The 18067-nt window shown below is 41.1% G+C and overlaps 1 pseudogene across 1 annotated transcript; it reads left to right on the plus strand.

Moving 5' to 3' along the window:
* Window positions 1–1277: 1277 nt before the first annotated feature.
* Window positions 1278–14457, plus strand: LOC309657250 (small ribosomal subunit protein eS25 pseudogene; annotated as a pseudogene). Its single transcript has one exon. The product of its transcript is annotated as a small ribosomal subunit protein eS25 pseudogene (transcript).
* Window positions 14458–18067: the final 3610 nt, after the last annotated feature.

Raw genomic sequence — 18067 nt, forward strand, 5'->3', positions numbered from 1 at the left:
GACCATGTGGCAGTGATGTACCTGGTGGAAATCACCACTGAGCTACTTTCAGCCATTTTTAGATCCCAAGGACAACTGCCAATATGACCAAGGATTCGCGAGCAGCCTAATGACTGTTCTATTACAAAAGGAAAAAGAAAGTCAACACAAATATATGGGTGCTTCTAGTATTTCTCTGTCTTTTTAAAATATTAAAACATTTTAAATATACAAAAAGTAGAAAAAAAGATAGCAAACGCCCATTTAACATTATTCTGTCAAGAAATATTGACTAGTTACCATAATTATTTAAGATTTTTTTAAAAAATCAATATATTTAATACCAGATTTTATAACTGCTTTTTGATCCCAATTGTAAAAGTCACTACTATTCTGAAAATTATATTTATCATTCATGATATTTAAATTTTTTATTTTATATTTTCATGTGCATAGATGATAGAGTGGCCTTGTGTGTCATTAAATTTACATGAATAGCAACCAAATGTGTTCTTCTGCAATGTGTTTCTCCATTCCAATAGAACAGAAAAACAGTTTTTTTCCTTTTTCTTAAAAATTTGTCCCACTCTCTACCTCCCACTTCTGGCAACCATCAATCTGTTCTCTGGATCTATGAGTTTGTTTGGGGAGGGTCTCCTTTTGTTTTTTGTTTCAGATTCCATATATAAGTGAGATTATACAGTGTTTGTCTTTCTCTGTCTGACTTATTTCACTTCGCATAATACCCTTAAGCTCCATCCATGTTGTCACAAATGGCAGGAGTTTCTCTTTATTTATGGCTGAATAATACTCAATTGTGTGTGTGTGTGTGTGTGTGTGTGTGTGTGTATACATCACACACCTTCTTTATCCATTCATCCATTGATGGACATTTAGGTTGTTCTATATCTTGGCTATTGTAAATAACGCTGCAGTGAATATGGGAGTGTAGATAATCTTTTTGAGTTAGTGATTTTGTTTCCTTCGAATAAATAGAATAAATTGCCAGAAATGGAATTGCTGGATCATATCTTGGTTCTATTTTTAATTTTTTGAGGAAACTTCATACTGTTTTCCAAAAACAATGCTTTTTCATCCTATTTTTTTTTTTTAGATAAATCCACATTGATATTTGTGGATATAATGTATTCATCTTACCTGCTCCATAAAAATTCCATCACAAGGATGTATCTCAATATCTTTAGCAAATCCCTAATTGGTAGAAATTTAGATTGTTTTAAAATATGTACTTACCCTTTTTGTCCGACATCTTAGTGAGGCGCAATGGTAGCAGCTGCTCTCCCGGCTTCACTATGCCACCCAAGGACGACAGGTAGAAGAAAGATGCCGGAAAGTTGGCCAAGAAAGACAAAGACCCAGTGAAAAAATCTGGGGGCAAGGCCAAAAAGAAGAAGTGGTCCAAAGGCAAAGTTCAGGACAAGCTCAATAACCTAGTCTTGTTTGACAAAGCAACATATGACAAACTCTGTAAAGAAATTCCCAACTGTAAGCTTATAACTCCAGCTGTCATCTCTGAGAGGCTGAAGATTCGTGGTTCCCTGGCCAGGGCAGCCCTTCAGGAGCTCCTTAGTAAAGGACTTACTAAACTGGCTTCAAAGCACAGAGCTCAAGTAATTTACACCAGAAACACCAAGGGTGGAGATGCCCCAACTTCTGGTGAAGATGCATGAATAGGTCCCACGAACTGTACATTTTGAAAAATAAAACTTTATTAAATCAAAAAAATAAATTAAATAAAATAAAATATGTACTTATTTGTAATAGCATAACCACAATTTTCTAATATTTACCATACTTCATACGTAATACACTTTAATGGGGTATGTGTATATGTGTGTGTCTATGCATACACATGCATGCATGTATTTTTAAAATTTTTTTAGATATATTCATTTTATTTATCATTTTTTATTTATTCATTACTGAATTTGGTTTTCTCATGTATTATTTAAATGTTTACATCTATGATCTTTGGTGACTCTTTTCTTTGTCTATACGCTCCGTGTTTCATTTAGAAACAAGGTTATCCTAGATTTAGAAAAGTAGTTGAGACATTTTCCTGTTCTTTTAGTATTCCAGAACAGTTTGTATGTGATAGGAGGTTACCTAATTCATGAAGGTTTTGTAAAATTGCCAATAAAGTCAACTGTCCCTGATACATTTTTGTGGGTAGCCCTGAGAATTAATTCAGGGCCTATATAGGTTTTTTATATCTTCTTGTGTCAATTTGGGGTTTTAGTTTTGGGGTTTTGTGGGGTTTTAGGTCAATGCCATAAAATTTTCTCTTGATATTGGCTTATAATTTTTAAACTCTGCTCTGTCTGTATTATGTCCCCATTTTACTCTTAATATTAATTTACAACTGTCTTTGTCTTGATTGATTTTGCCCAAGATTAGTTGATGTTTAAACGTTCTTTGTAAAGCACCAGATTTTTATGGTTGTTGTTGACCTTCTGTAATGTTATTTATTGTATATTTCATTAATTTCTTATCTTTTGTTTTATTATTCTTTCCATCAATTTATTCCACTAATTGTTTTCTCCTAATTTAAGTTCAATACTTGGCTTTTTAATTTTCCATCTTTCTTTTTTTATGATATACAGATTTGAGTCAATCAAGTTCCCTGCAGGAACTTCTTAAACTGTACCTTAAAATTTGCAATATATACATTTCCATTATAGTTTGGTTCCAAATTTCTTGTTTCATTTCCTTTTCTGATCAATGAGGTATATAAAACATTTTTTAATAGTTATTTCTAATGCATAGGTCTTCTATCAGGGTATTATTTATTGATTTTGAATTTTTATATTTGTCACAGAGTCAGAGAATGTGTTTTCTGTAATATCAAAAATGTTTCTATATTCAGAAAATGACAGGATTACTGATAGTCAAAAAATTAATTTTCAAAGACCTTGAAAAATACAAAGTAACTTCAGAATTTTCTAAAGGGTCAATGGAACTTAGAACAAGTCACATCAGATGACGCACAGAACCCATAACAGGACAAAATCCGATGACACGAGTCATCATCAGGAGCATTAGGATGATGCCATATTATAGGCAATTTTTAAAGCATTGTTCTCAGTGTTCTTTTAAACATTTCCAAGGCCAGCTGAGAAATTCTGGAAGAAAATACTTCATTGTAGTGCAGCTCCAACCAAGATAACATTTATCTTGAAGTTCAAAGATTTTAGACTCTGTCCAATGTTTAATATTCACCATTTAACAGGGGAAGTACCATCTGGACCACATAAACAGGCAGTGGGTATGAACTGGGCAGCAGAGTCTCCAAGACCCCTTATCAGGTAGGTTCTGTGTCACAGTGCGCTGCTGTGTGACCGCAGACAGACCCTCTGCTCCTGGGAGAGCAAAGCAAACACAGCATGGCCACAGTCTAGGACTAGGTGAGGAGGAATCTGCACGATGGGTCATTTAAGGCCAAACCTGAATAAGGACTGTCCACAAAGAAGGGTCCTATCCTCCCAGGAAATTTGGGGTCACCTTCTCCCATTTTCAGCACAAATCAGATGCCTTGTGGACAACAAGGAACATTCCTGGACTCTTCCCTAAAACAAGTACAGGAGACATGGTTGACATTATCATAAGGGAAGAAAATGAGACCTGAAAGTGGGTAAGAGACAGAACCATCCATTCTACAGAAGGAAAGAGGAAGGCCTGTGTTTACGATGAACAGTGAGGATATTCTTACCCCAGAAGCACAGATCTCTCACTGAGTTAGTCCCTGTGAGCACAGCAATATGCCTTCCCCCTACAGCCCACCCCTGTGCCCACAGAGGTGGGGTGTTCAGCCAGCTATGTGACCCTTTTTGTCTATTGCTTATTAAATAGTGGTTCAGAAAGTAGTTCACGGGATGAAGCTAAAAGTCATAAAATTAGGTTGCACAGAGCAGGTTGTATCCACAAGGAAACGTTCTCCTGGAAATAGCTACATTTTAATTTTTTAATTTAAAGTACAATTTAATATAAGGGGCTGCCTAAGAGTTGACCTATGAGAGTACGCAAGAGGAGGGAAGGAAATAGCCTTGAAATGAGCTATTGTGACATGCAGCAACATTTCCTTCATTATATCATGTAATACTCCAGCAAAACGGAATGTTTGTACAAGGACCCCTGTTTTTGCAGGAGAATATCATTGCAATTCAGAAAGATCAACGGACTTCTCCCAGGAATGGCCCAGGTGCAAACTCGCTTCCCTGCCTCTAAAAGCCACCATCCCAGGCTGATACCCAAAATTCAAAAAAGTGTGAGTCAAATCTAATACCAAGATGTAGAAAATAAGATCTCCCAAGATTCCTGGCCGTGCTAAGATTTCCCACAGCGATGTGTTGGAGAGACAAGTTGTTTTAAGGGGAGTGTTTCACTTCCACACCCTTCCTCTCCTCCTAGCCTCTGCGTGCTCTGTGTGCCTTGCTCACAACACCCTGTTCACCCCCTCTCCAACCTCTGTCAACCCCCCATGGGCTTCCACAGCTGAGAGGCTGCCTTTCTGAGAAACCAGCACCTCCTTGGTGCTTCCACTGCACCCACATGCAGTGAGATGAATGGTGCCCGCACAGAAGATATGCCCACCTGGAACCTCCAAACGGTACCCTAATAAGGGTCTTTGCAGATGTAGCTGAGGTAAGGCTATTGGGATGAGACCATCCTGGATTGGGGTGAACACTGTGACAAGTGTCCTTATACGAGACAGAAAAGGAAGGCACGGAGAGGGAAGGCCATGTGACAACAGAGGCAGAGATTGGAGCGATGCATCTACAAGCCATGGAATGGGAATGCTGAGCCCTTACCAGAAGCTGGGCTGATTCTCCCTCATGGCCCTCACAAGGAACCCCTCTGCCAACACCTTGATCTTGGACTGCTGGCTCCCAGAACTGTGTGAGAATAAATGTCCTTGTTTCCAGCCACCCAGTGTGTAGTCCTTTGTCACGGCAGCCCCAGGATCCCAGGCATCATGATCTGCACAGTGTACCTCTTGCTGTCTGGTAACATGCAGCTCCCTCACATCAGCACTTGGACCTTCTTCTTGGGCATCTTCCCACAGTTTAGCTCAGTGCATGGCACATCCTGGATGTTCACAAAATGTCCACGAATGGCCACCTTCACTGCCCTGGGCTCCATTACATGAAACCACCCTCTTCTCTAGCCTGCAGACCACAGAGCAACCTCTCCCATTTATTGTGAACTAACCATATGCTTGGTATTTTACAGTTCAATGTCCCACGTCGCTCCTCTCAACAACTCAGGGAAATTATTGCTCTCCCCACTTCACAGATGGGAGAACAGAGAAGCGATGAGGTCAGATACCCGAGCCAGAGTCTCCCAGCGCTGTGCCTGTGGAGGGTCTGAGTCACGTGAGCCAAGTTCCTGACCACGTGGCTCCCCAGCTCGAACTGTAACTGATGACAGAGTTAATGAGTTGTGCTAGTCACCTTGTGCTCAACACACTTTCATCGGCCACTTTATCTTACATGGACTTGTCCAGAGTCTGCCTGATAGCAGATGGATGGGTGCAAGGTCAATGCAATGCACCAGCAGGAGCCAAGAGGAGGTGACCAGCAAGGGAGCGATACTGCCCCCTCCTGACACCAATTGCTGATGTCCCTACAGCTGCATCAATCTCTGAAAAGCCACCAGGACTAGGGAACGGATCTGCCCCCTATACAAGGACACCTTGGCCTGCCCTCTCTAAGTCCTTCACACCAGGGAGCAGCTGTCAGTTTCCTGTCCAGGTCTTCCTGCAGAATCCTGCACTCCTTGGAAGCATTTTTCCTTATTGTGAATGTGTCAGACTCTATCTAACATGTACAAATCCCAAGACAACTGACGGGATCCATTGCAGTTAAATCAATACTTTATTCATGGTTTGCACATCATTTGTAGGGGGGCAGGCACTGAAACAAAGCATTAGCCAATATTTTTTATTAGATGATAGCCAGCCTGGTGGTAAAGTGTGTTTTAATTTCTCTTTTTTATGAGTTTCCGAGGAGACCAGTCAGATAATGAAGGGCTTGTTCTATCAGGCGTGTGCTCCTCCACCTCTCTTGGTTGGTTCACTATTAAATCACCACTCACACATCACTCTCAGTCTCTGCTGGGTGTAAATGTGTCTTTGATGGTGCCCCTCAGACAACCGTGCTGGCTGGTGCCCTGAGATCCCAACAGTGGCTCCAGAAGCAGCAACCACACTGTCCTCCTAATCAAAGAAAAAGATCCAAAAAGAAATGAATCGGACCAGAGCTGTCATGGGCAGTCTGAGCTCCATGCGGTCATTATTTTTCCCATTCACTGTCAAAGCAATGGCAAATACCAGGCATCTTTCCTAACGCTTCCAACGCAAAGTCCATTTCAATCCTAGCCACAGACTACAAAACTTCTCCTCATCTCAAATGTACCAGCGAGCATCCTCGTCGACCTTGCTCAGCAGGATCAGCAAACAGCTCTGGTGCCAGATTGTCACAACAGATAAATCACCTCCCCACGGGAGCTGACACTTTGGGAAGCTGCGTGAGACAACAGATCAAGCTGCCCTAAACCTTCTCCACACCTGAACATCTGTCTTGAGTTCCAAACACCCAGGGCTCCTTTGGGACTGATCCGAAGTCCCTTCAAGCCCACTGTCCCCAGGGCACGTCACTGTGCATGGCATCCAGTTCTTCTCAAACTTGCAGGGGCTACTCAGGCACAGATATGGGATGAAGACTCTGAATGGGTGATTTGAGTAAATTAGCTCCCCACTCACACTTCCCAATGAGGGCTGGCAACCAAACTGTCCAAGCAAAGAGCTGCTTCTTTGATTTTTTTTTAAGTGGAAAGACCCCTGTCACATGTATATTTCAAAAGCATAATCTATTCCATTTGGATTATTGCTACATTTCTTAACATGAGATTAGCTATTTTTTTTTTTACAGTAGGTCCTTGTTGGTTATCTATTTTATTTTTTTAAAGGGACTCATTTTTTTTTAATTTTATATTGGAATATAGTTGATTAACAATGTTGTGTTAGTTTCAGGTGTGCAGCAAACTGATTCAGCTATACATATACATGTATCTCTTCTTTTTCAAATTATTTTCCCATTTAGGTTATTACAGAATATTGAGCAGAGTTCCCTGTGCTATATAGTAGGTCCCTGTTGGTTATCTATTTTAAATATAGCAGTGTGTACATGTCAATCTCAAACTCCCTAACTATCCCTCCCCTCCCCACCCTTCTTCTTCTTTGATTTTTAGTTCAAATTATCCTCTTCACTTTTCTTAAAACATTCTTTAACCAACAATTCTTCCAGAACAAGACACAGCAAATTAAAGATGTTATTGCTATTTTAGTGGGGACTAAGTATATTTGTCCTGGTGGTCATTGACACAGCCCAACCTGATGTGAGAATAGATTCTTGGGTTAGGATTGTAAAGACGTAGAGAAGGAAATGTGTCTCCTTGACCTTCTATTTCCCCAACCTATGTCCCTTTTCATGTCCTTTCCCTCATTCACTTTTTTATTTTAAATCATCCCTGTTTCCATTTCCTACTTAATCTTTTGTCAATAAAAGAATCAAATTCTTTTTTAGAGAAAAAGATAATAGGATTAACTTTTTGACTTCAAGTGTTGAATGTTTAAGATGCCACAGGAATGGCCAAACCAATGGCCACTTATCCATGTGGCCTTAGCCTCTCCAAAGTGCCCCACCTTGGACCTCCTTCTCTTTTCTCTGATGCCAGATGAGCTCTCGGTCTTTTCATCCCACTTTGGTCCTTGGACACTGGCCTTAGGGCTCCCCACTCTCCTAGTGAAATCACTCTCCTGAGCTCTGTGGCTATTCCCTGGCCCTGTCACCTGCACACCTGTGACGAAGCCAACATTCAACTCTGTCCACACCTTGCTCCTCTTTTTTTTTTTTTTTAACCTGGGAAGCATTAGTGTTCTGAATTATTGGCATTCTCAGAGTTCAGGCCAGAGACACCCTGTGGATAAGCCAAAAGAAGTGACCCCTGTTTGAAGAAATTCAAACACCAGCTGGTCAATTCCTGTCCTCTGGATCCCCTCCTGCTTCCCACTCCCACCTCAAGTCACAACCTGCAGGCCCACTCCCAGGGTCAGCCTAAATGGAAGAAATCTGCCTTTCCTATGATCATGGGTAACTTCCAGTTTCCTTAGTGCATGGTGACTCTGGGGGATCAGAGCAAGATAGGGCAGGTCACAGTAGGTTTTTTGGTAATGAGTGTTTTACTCTTTAGGAAGAGTATGGGATTAGTGCCCTTATAAGGAATAGGATTAGTGCCCTTATAAAATGAAGCCAGAGAGAGAGTGAACTTTCTTTCCACCATGTGAGGACACAGTGGAATGGCAGCCATCTGCAACCTGGAAGAGGGCTCTCACCAGAACCTGACAATGCTGGAACTCTGATCCCTGACTTTCTGCCTCCAGAAATGTGATAAATGAATATCTATTGTTTATAAGTCACCCAGTTTATGATGTTTTGTTATAGCAGGCCGAGCTTTCTAAGACACTAACCAAGTAATCAACCAACTCATAAGATGCTGAGTTCCTCACCACTGGGATCTTGCATCAAGGATAGAGTAACCATCAGCTGAGACATCTCTGAATCACCAGGCCTCTGAATTGACAGCTGCCCGCTGGGACCATCTGAGTCTTTTAAATGCTATTGCTCTGATTTAATGGGTCTGGGGTATAGCCTGGGCACTGGGATTTCTAAGAGGTTCCCAGGTGATTCTAACATCCAGACAAGATCAAGACCTATGGCCTTGAGGACTCCTTCTTTTCCGGGACAGTGAGCCTGGGTTGCCTGGACAATGCTTCCTGGATTCCTTTCTATTCTAAGACCCCACTATTCTCTGAGTTCTTTCTCTAGTCTGTTGGGAATCTTTTTAATTTTAGTTCAAAGAAGGCTTGCAAGCAACAGACAGAAAATGTATCTTTTCCAGCTTCACTGAGATATAAGTGACATATAGTATTGTGTAAATTTAAAGTGTACAATAGGGACTTCCCTGGTGGCACAGTGGTTAAGAATCCGCCTGCCAATGCAGGGGACACGGGTTCGAATCCTGGTCCAGGAAGATCCCACATGCCGCGGAGCAACTAAGCCCCTGGGCCACAACTACTAAGCCTGTGCTCTAGAGCCCACGTGCCACAACTACTGAAGTCCATGTGCCTAGAGCCCGTGCTCCGCAACTAGAGAAGCCACCACAATGAGAAGTCCATGCACCGAAATGAAGAGTAGCCCCCTCTCACCACAACTAGAGAAAGCCCGCGCGCAGCAACGAAGACCCAATGCAGTCAAAAATAAATAAATAATAAATTTATTTTAAAAAATAAGAATAAAAATTAAAAAAATAAGGTGTACAATGTGCTGATTTGATACACTTACCTATTGCAAAATGATTACCACCATAGTGTTAGCTAACACTTCCATTGTGTCACATAATTACCATTTCTTTTTTTGTGTTGAAAATTTATTCCTTTTGAGCTTCTCTAATTAAAAAGAAAAAAAATCACTGATGAGATTAAAATTGCAAACTGGTAGAAGTAGTATTTGTATTTCAATGGTAACACTGAATTGACATTTGGGATTAATTATTTGGAGGAGGGGACGTCTTGCATCTTGAAGTAGCTACTGTCAAGAATGATGAGAGTTTAGTAAGGTTAAACAACCAGGTAGTAGAGCTTTATTTACATAGGTTAAAAAATAATCCATTGGACAGTGACAATGGGACAGTGAGTGACAGATGGAGGAAATTTAAAGTACACAGCATTACTTTAATGATAAATGGTGGGTAAGCATCTCTAAATGGGCCATCTCATTTATCCCTATACCACCACCAATATAGTGGTAGAATTTTTCTCAAATGGCAGGTGAGGAACTAGAAACCTTGACAGGTTAAGTAATTTTCTCATGGTGAGATGACCAGGAAGGGACAGAACTGAGAATGACCCTGTCAAAATCTAGGCTTTGGTCACCGTGCTCTCCAATCTGTCTGGGGTGGGGAGAGGACTGCACAGAAGTTTGTGTGCCCAAAGAGCTGCCCAATTGGTACCACTCAGTTCCACTTGCTCACCAGGGTCATGACCAGAAAGAAGCATACAAGTATGGAGCCCATGGGACAAGTGAAGGGGAGGGACCCTAGGGAGGGAAGCCAGCTAGGTTCACAAGACATACTCCTCTCCCAACCATGAAAATACCTGCTTATTTACAGTCCTACCACCAAAATATCCGTCCCACTTCTTTTGACAGGAAGAGACCACCATGGAGAAAGACCACACGCCCCCATCATACCTAGTTGCCCCTGTCCTGCAGGCAGCTGGAAGCAGAATTCACACAGATGGTTTTTCCTGCCTGCTCTCAGCATCACTCTGTTCTTAGTACCAAAAGTCTGAGATGCAGCCAATGGACATTACATACCACCTGGACATCCTCTGGCTGGTCCTGAAATTCCAGCCATCTGTATGGCCCTTCATGCATCCAAAAGCACCCTGTACTAAGCATGGTAACAGAACATGGTGGCCTGGCTCCTATCTTGCCCACAATGAAGCAGCTACTCAACCATTGTATCTTCAGAGATAAGGCAAAATGTGACACTGGATAATGTCACTTGTGATAGAAAGTGTTGCTTCTCAGCATATGGTAGGCAAGTACAACACAAGGAATTTTGGAGGACACAGTAATTTGTCTGGGTCTTTGTACAATAGTCACATTAGAAGGATGCAAGAAGTACATGATGCAATAAGTGTAGGCACAGCTCAGTGAACTATTTATCCCTTGTGATGGCAATGCAATAAAATAGACAAGAAATTTCCATCTAACTAGTAGGAACAAACTCTACCCATGGTAAGGAACCCCAAATTATGGGATGTTTGAAACCCAGGATGCCTCTGGGAAACTAATAGTAGATGAAGTGAAAGGGTCAGCAGAGCCCAGAACATGAAATACCTTGTGTATGTCATACTCCACTTGCTTACTCCTTGGTCTCCTCCTCTGTTTTTGCATGAATGGTTTCTGTGATACGACCATCCCAGCCTGACATGGATGATATTTCCAGTTTATCCTTCTCTCTTTTATCTGGATATCTTTGGTCAAGTAGAAATTTTTTCCTGATCACCTAGTGTGTGAACAAGACCCCATAATACCACATAGGATATTTGTTTTGGGTTTCATTTTTTCAACAATTCCCTCCACTAATTTCAGCAAGCCAGATGCACCACTTCCCATAGGAGATCAGGTGGGAAGCTTGTTACTGTGCTGCATACAATGAGCACTTTAAATAAAACTGCACTCTCTGACCTCCCCACACTTGTACTCCCTGGGCTCCAGCCCTCCTGATCGCACCCAAATCCACTCGGCCTTCTGGGGAATGAAAGTGCATCATAAGCCCTCAACCACTAAGTTGTACTTGATCCCACTTCTGTTGGAGGGAAGATAATCATGACTATCGCTATTCATTCTGGTGTTTACGTCTTTTTAGCTTCTTCATACATAGGAGGAGTATGAGAGTATTACTATAAAGTATCAAGAGAATAAGTTATCAACGAATTATAGCCCACTCCCCACTGCCAGTACTTTTATGAATCCAGATTATTAACCAGTCTTCAAAGACAGAAGCACTTCATACATCAGAACAACTACAGAATGGGAGAAGCCTGCAGAAACCAACAGAGCCCCAGCTGCTGTGAAGGCCTGGGGAGTTTCCTGGATCTGGGAGGGGAGAGAACCATCTCTGGGGAGAGGTAGAATCACCATTCAGAGAAAAAGAGGAACCAAGTCCCAATATAGCACAGTCATTAATCTCTTGACTGGAACTAAATTCTAAAAAGAATTTGCTCTTGTGGGCTTACTGTTCTAAAAAAAAATAAAAAACCTCACACCTCATAGTGTATTCTTTTTTAAAGTCCAATTATAAAGGTTCATCCAAGTGTATCACAGGTGGGAAAACTAGCTCCAAGCTCAGTATTCTAAAAGGGTAATGGAGCCCAACCTATTTTCCTACTTCGGAAATTCAGCAGAGCACTGGGAATATTTCCATAGGTGCTTTAAAAAAAAAGTTTATCACTTGGTGTCCCCTTCAAAGTCACAGAGCTCACCCGTAGGAAAGAACCAACCACCACAACTACAGCAAAAGGTGCACCAATGCCCATAAACCTCAGCAGTTGGAGACCAGGTCAGCACCTGGGAGAGCTCCTGGCCTCTCAGCCTCTCTCCCCAATGTAGCACCATCTGAATTTGTATCTTCTTGTCCAGCAGGACAGCACTGGGAGTGTCACTGCAGCTCCCAATCCTTTCTTTGACCAACCCAGTGGCCTGTCCTTAGTCTTCACTTCTGAGCTTCTTTTCATAGCCTGGACAGTACTGGGGCACCACCTGCTTTCTAGCAATTCTCTCTCTCTGGGTTCCCCTCAGCTTCACTGTTGTCATTTTAGCCTCTGCTCTGCTCTGTCTTCTTCCCTCTTAGAGTTCCCATTTATTCATGTGGCTCCAACTGTTGAGCTGAAATTTAAATCTGACTATCCTTCCTTGGAATCTCTCCTAATCATTAGTCCCCCCTCCAAACTTTCTACTGTTCACTTCCAATGATGTTGCATAATCATGTCTAACTCAATACACTCTGAAAGTTGAATTTAGCATTTCCCCAGTTAACTCTACCTCCAAATACTTCCATTTTTCACTCTTTTTTGGTCTCCTAATCGAAAGTGTTTCCTTAGTGATTCTCTCTCATATTTTCACCAAGCAATTTTGGGATCTCTTCTGTTAAATTCTCTTCTATCTGCATTTTGTTTTGATTTTGCACTGCCACATTCATTACTCATGCATGGACTTTTGCAATTATGTCCAGTCTTGATCCTCTTTCCCCTCCAGTTCACTTTTTTATACTAGTACAAAATTAGTCATCATAGAATCATGTTTTGAACAAGTCACCCCCTGCTGAACAACCACAAATGACTGTTCATTGTCTGTCAGATAATGTGTAACCCCTTAGCCTGATACTCACATGATATTACCTATGACCCTCCCAACCATTATATTATTTTCTTTTCATTATTCCTTTATTTATTCCTTCAGTGCCCACCATGTGCCAGGCACAGAGCTACCTACTGGCTATTTACTATTTTGTTGAATTATCACGATAACCTGCCAAGGTTGATGCCAATGTTCCTTTTTGCAGATGAGAGAATTGAGACTCAGCAAAATAAGGAAGCTGCGGCAGTCTCATGCACTGAACTCCACAGCTGTGGTCTTAACCTTGTCATCTGTGACATCAATAGTTTTGTCCTTATGGCTAAACATATAGCTCTATGTATGTGGCTAAACAAGCATTTAATGAATTTAATATATTCAGATTTGCTGCAAACTTCTACTCCATTTCACATCATTTTTGCAACAATGCTCAGAGCAATAGCTTCACTAAGCTCATTAAATCACAATGTCAAGATTTTCTTCTTTTAAATGCTAATTTAGTCCCATCAAGTCCCCCACTTCTTATCATTAAAGGGACTATTAAGTAACAGACAAGAGTGAGAACAGCAGTTTCATATTTTCTTTGTTGAATCAGGTACCAGCCAAGGGACAGTCCCAGGTCTTGGTTGTGATCAACACTGAGCATTGTCAGACATGTGAAAGTTAGAGATGGAGACCAACTTCAGAATCCTAACACAGGCGGTGAAGGGCTGGTTCTCAGAGAGAAAACACTAGTTGCAATTGTTTTCCAATTGTTCTCTTATTTTAAACACAGAAAGGCATGATTAAAGCACATCAGTGGACCTTGTTAGTTCACAGCCCAAACATACACCCCACATCTTAATTAAAAGTACCTTCCCCAAATAGAATATGTATATTTAAACTGTTCATTGTACTTTTATATTTCTGTATAATTCAGTGTCTGATCTTGGGAGGCTTGAGACACTTAACTGGTAAGCCTGATGACCTAAGTACAGTGTTAACCTAATCATTTCTCAGTGCTACTCATTGAAGAAATCCTTGAGTGAGGACAGCTCTCCCTCAATAATGCATACATGAGTTAGGCACAGACTCTACTCTTGAGTAACTTAGGTCTAAGTAGACAAGAGAATCTCCTTGACGTCAAGGAGATGTTGGCAAGTGATACAAGAGAGGTCTTGATGCTTCCAAGAACATGGCATACAGATGACATGAGACTCATTTGCAAAGATCAGACAGCAGTTTCTGGAAATGCCTTTTTAGGTATGTTGATTAACAAGAAGTATTTAGACATGCAGGTGGAAAGGCAAAAAAAAAAAAAAAAAAAGTGAGTCAGATCTCATAGATGGGATCCCACATGGCATGTGCAAAGTAACAGACTGTTTAATTTGACCAGAGCATGGATTAAGCAGAAAGGTGAGATGGGAGAGAAAGGGCCAAAATAGCTAACACCTGAAGCCAAGTATTTAGAATTTAATCATCAATAGTGAAAAGCGGGGACTTTAAATCACAAAGTGATTTAAAGAAATTTGATAGAAAGAATTCTTTCCTACTCAAACATAAATAAGAAGCTGTATAACGTGTTAGCAAGCACAAGCTTGAGAAGCAGATAACCCGAGGACTTAGCCCAAGGCCTGCATCATAGTAGGCATTCAGTAAAAGCATCATAGTTACTAATGTAACTAGTAACACTCTGGAAGATCAGAGGATGTTTGCATTGACATAAACAGGTAAGAAATAAGGAAGAGCAGAGATGAGAAGAATGGATAGGTTCCATTTTGGTTGGTGAGGTTGAAGATACTAGTGGGAACCAGGTGGAGGTATTCACTAGATAACATGAGTGCAGGCCTGGATTTGGGGAGAAAGACTGGGGCCAGAAATCAAGAACTGAGACCCATCCACACAGGAGGGAGCTGACTGCACTGGATGAAGTGAGATGTCAGAGAGGTGACCAGAGCCTCGGGCATAGAGTCTTGGAGAAGACCCCATCATAGGGAACAGAGGAAGGGAGCAAGCCTGAGAAGGACCAATAGAGATGGGGAAGGAAAACCCAAAGAGCTCATGGTACAGAAACCAAGGATGAGACAGGAGATTGACTTCTCAAAGGCCACACAGAGGTGGCAGCCAATGAGAGCTGAGGAGAGGCCTATGGCTACCATCACTCTTAAGCCAGACTGAGCCCAAGGAGAATTGTGAAACACTTGTTACTTGGATAAAGAGTATAGTCATAAGAAATATGTGCGAGAAGTAAATAAATTTAAATATTTAAACTAATGGACAACCTCTCCTAATTTTGAGAGGCTAGAAAAATAAAAGCATGATGCATTAGCTATTTCTGTACCAAGAACCTGCTTTGGCCAGAGCAATGCCCCAAGGATGAGTGCTTTGTGGTTCTACACCTGTCAATTCTTTCCTTTAAGAAATGAGATCCTTTGGAAGATCTCAAAGGTGGTGGGTTTTTGGCAGAGAAGGTTTTATAAAATGATGCTTACACACTCACTGATATTTTTCTCACTAATTCACTTTACGTCTTGTTCATGTGACCCTAAATTAAGGATGTGATTATTTAGCATAAGTGAAGAGGAGAGAAAATCTATTCTTACTTTATTATCTTCATTTAGGAACTGTATCTAATGAGGATTAAACCAACAGGGAGGCTAATTTTGCTAAATTTCTGTTTACACTCCTACTTCCTGTATCTGGTTCTACTCGTTGCCCTTCCCCGCCATCCATCCCGCTAAATCAAGTCTGTCCTCTGTGATCAGCTTAGAGAAAAAAACGTTGGTATTTCTAAACTTTAGATCTCATTCAGATGTTGTTTTTGTTTTTAAATAAAGAAATAGCCCTGAGCACCTTGAACACTGCAAACTAAATTTTAAGAAAACATATTAACAGGGTACTTTATTAGCGCTTTATGAATCAGTGCTTTATGAATAACTTGAAAAGCGATGCTAAGTGCCTTACTTTCCTTCATTCATGCCTTTCTATGTAATTTGACTTCTCTCAACCACTAAGAAGCTACCGTCAAAGGACCAAAAACACCCGTTACATGGATCAGGCAGCATCACGCTCCTTCTCACCCAGACTGCATCCCTTTGACCCCCAGAAGCGCCACACTGCCTGCTGGGACTGTAGGACTTCCACTCAGTGGTGAGAGCCAGCAGTCCCCACGGTGGGATGTGGATACACGTGTTCAGTATTGAGCAGGTTAGGAGCATGCAGACCAACTCCTGCCCCAGTTCTCCGAGAGGCCAACCTCTCACTCTCCTGTCTTCAACCTGGTGGCATCACTAGACACAAATGAAGACAGAACTTAGGCTATATGTTTATGTATAAATATGTGAGCAGTATTCTCTCACAATAAATGGATTTTAGTTTCAATCCTAAGCTCCAGAATCTGATGTTGAGTTAAATTAAACAGATATTACATTAAGAACTTTTTCTAATTGAAAATTAATATGTATTTTCACCATAGAAAATTTGGAAACTGTGGCAAACACGCAGACTAAATTTAAAATCAGTTTTACTTCCCGTATCTAAAAAGAACCACTGCTAACAGTGTTTTGATTTAGTCTTTATATATATAATATATATGTTATATAAAGTATGCAATATATATATGAAGTTGAAACAATAAAATGTTAGCAGTGGTTCTCTTTATATATATGTATAAATAAATACATATAACTATATTTTATAGTATGTATATATGCATAAACATGTCTTTGTCTGAAAATAGAATCATGTTTTACTTTATTATCAAATTTACCTTCTTATCAAATTTATCAAATTACTCTTTTCACTTAAAAATGTGAGCCTTTTTCTATTCAGCAAAGGATCAGCATCACTTTGACAACTCAGTCCTCGGTCACTGTGTCACCCTCTGTCTAACCAATCATATCAACAGCAATAATAATAGACTTCCTGCAGGACAGGCATTGTTCTCAGCACTTCACATGCATCATTTCACTTAAAGCTCAAAGCAGCACTATCCAGTTGCAGGTGGGGAAACTGAGGTACAGGGTGGCCACTAGCCCAGTGTGACACAGATAACATGCACTAGGCTGTTGTGATACTGTGACACAACAGGAGATATATGTTTGGTCTTTACCTCCAATTCCTGGCACAGAGTTCCTAAAACCTTTGTCATTTCATGAGTGGTAGGAACATTTTTTGTTCTAATGCAGTGACTCTGGGTGAGCCCCTGTACAGCTCCAGGATGTGGGCTGGTCACCAGAAAGACCAAGCTTTGATTAGAAGCCTGACCGCCCACCTCCTCACCCTCCAGGAAGGACAGAGGGGTTGGAGATTGAGTTAGTAATCAATAGTGCCTACCTGATGAAACCTCCATTAAAAAAATCACTTAACTGACGAGGGGCAGAGAGCTTGTGGTCTGGTGAATGCATCCACATGCAGCGAGGGTGATGCACCCCAACTCTACAGAGACAGAAGCTCCTGTGCTCAGACACTTGGACCTCACCCAGTGTACCTCCTCATCTGGCAGTTCATTATATCTTCAAATCTACCCTCTATAATAAACTGATAAATATAAGTAAAGTCTTTCCCTGAGTTCTGTGAGCCTTCATAGCAAATTACCAAACCTGAGGAAGGGGTTGGGGGACCCCGATTTACAGCCAGTTGGTCAGAATACAGGTGACAAACAGGGACCTGCAATTTGTGCGTGAAGTGGGCGCAGCCTTGTGGGTCTGGCCCTTCACCTGTGCTAGCTCTCAGTAGTTAGTGTCAGAATCAAACTAAATTGTAGGTTGCTATCCACAGAGAATTGGAGAATTGCTTGGTGTGGAAAACCTGTACATTTGGTGGTTTTTCTTACAAAAATCCTAAAACTATAGCTGTCCCCAATTTTTTACTAAAATTCATATAATGAGTATCTTTATGGCCAAATACTCATGCATATCTGTGATTATTTTTCTACGATAACATTTTTATAAGTGCAGTTGCTTATTTTAAAGACTTTGGCTGTGCATGTGCCCCATCCTGTTTTCTAATTTTGTTGGCTGGTGGGGGAGATGTTCCTATTTCTGCTCTTCCTAATCCTATTATGCACCACAATAAACTCGTTTTTAGTCCAGTGGGAGCCCCTTTCC

This window comes from Balaenoptera physalus (genome assembly GCF_965194825.1).
Source record: "Balaenoptera physalus genome assembly, chromosome: 3".
NCBI classification, from domain to species: Eukaryota; Metazoa; Chordata; class Mammalia; order Artiodactyla; family Balaenopteridae; genus Balaenoptera; species Balaenoptera physalus.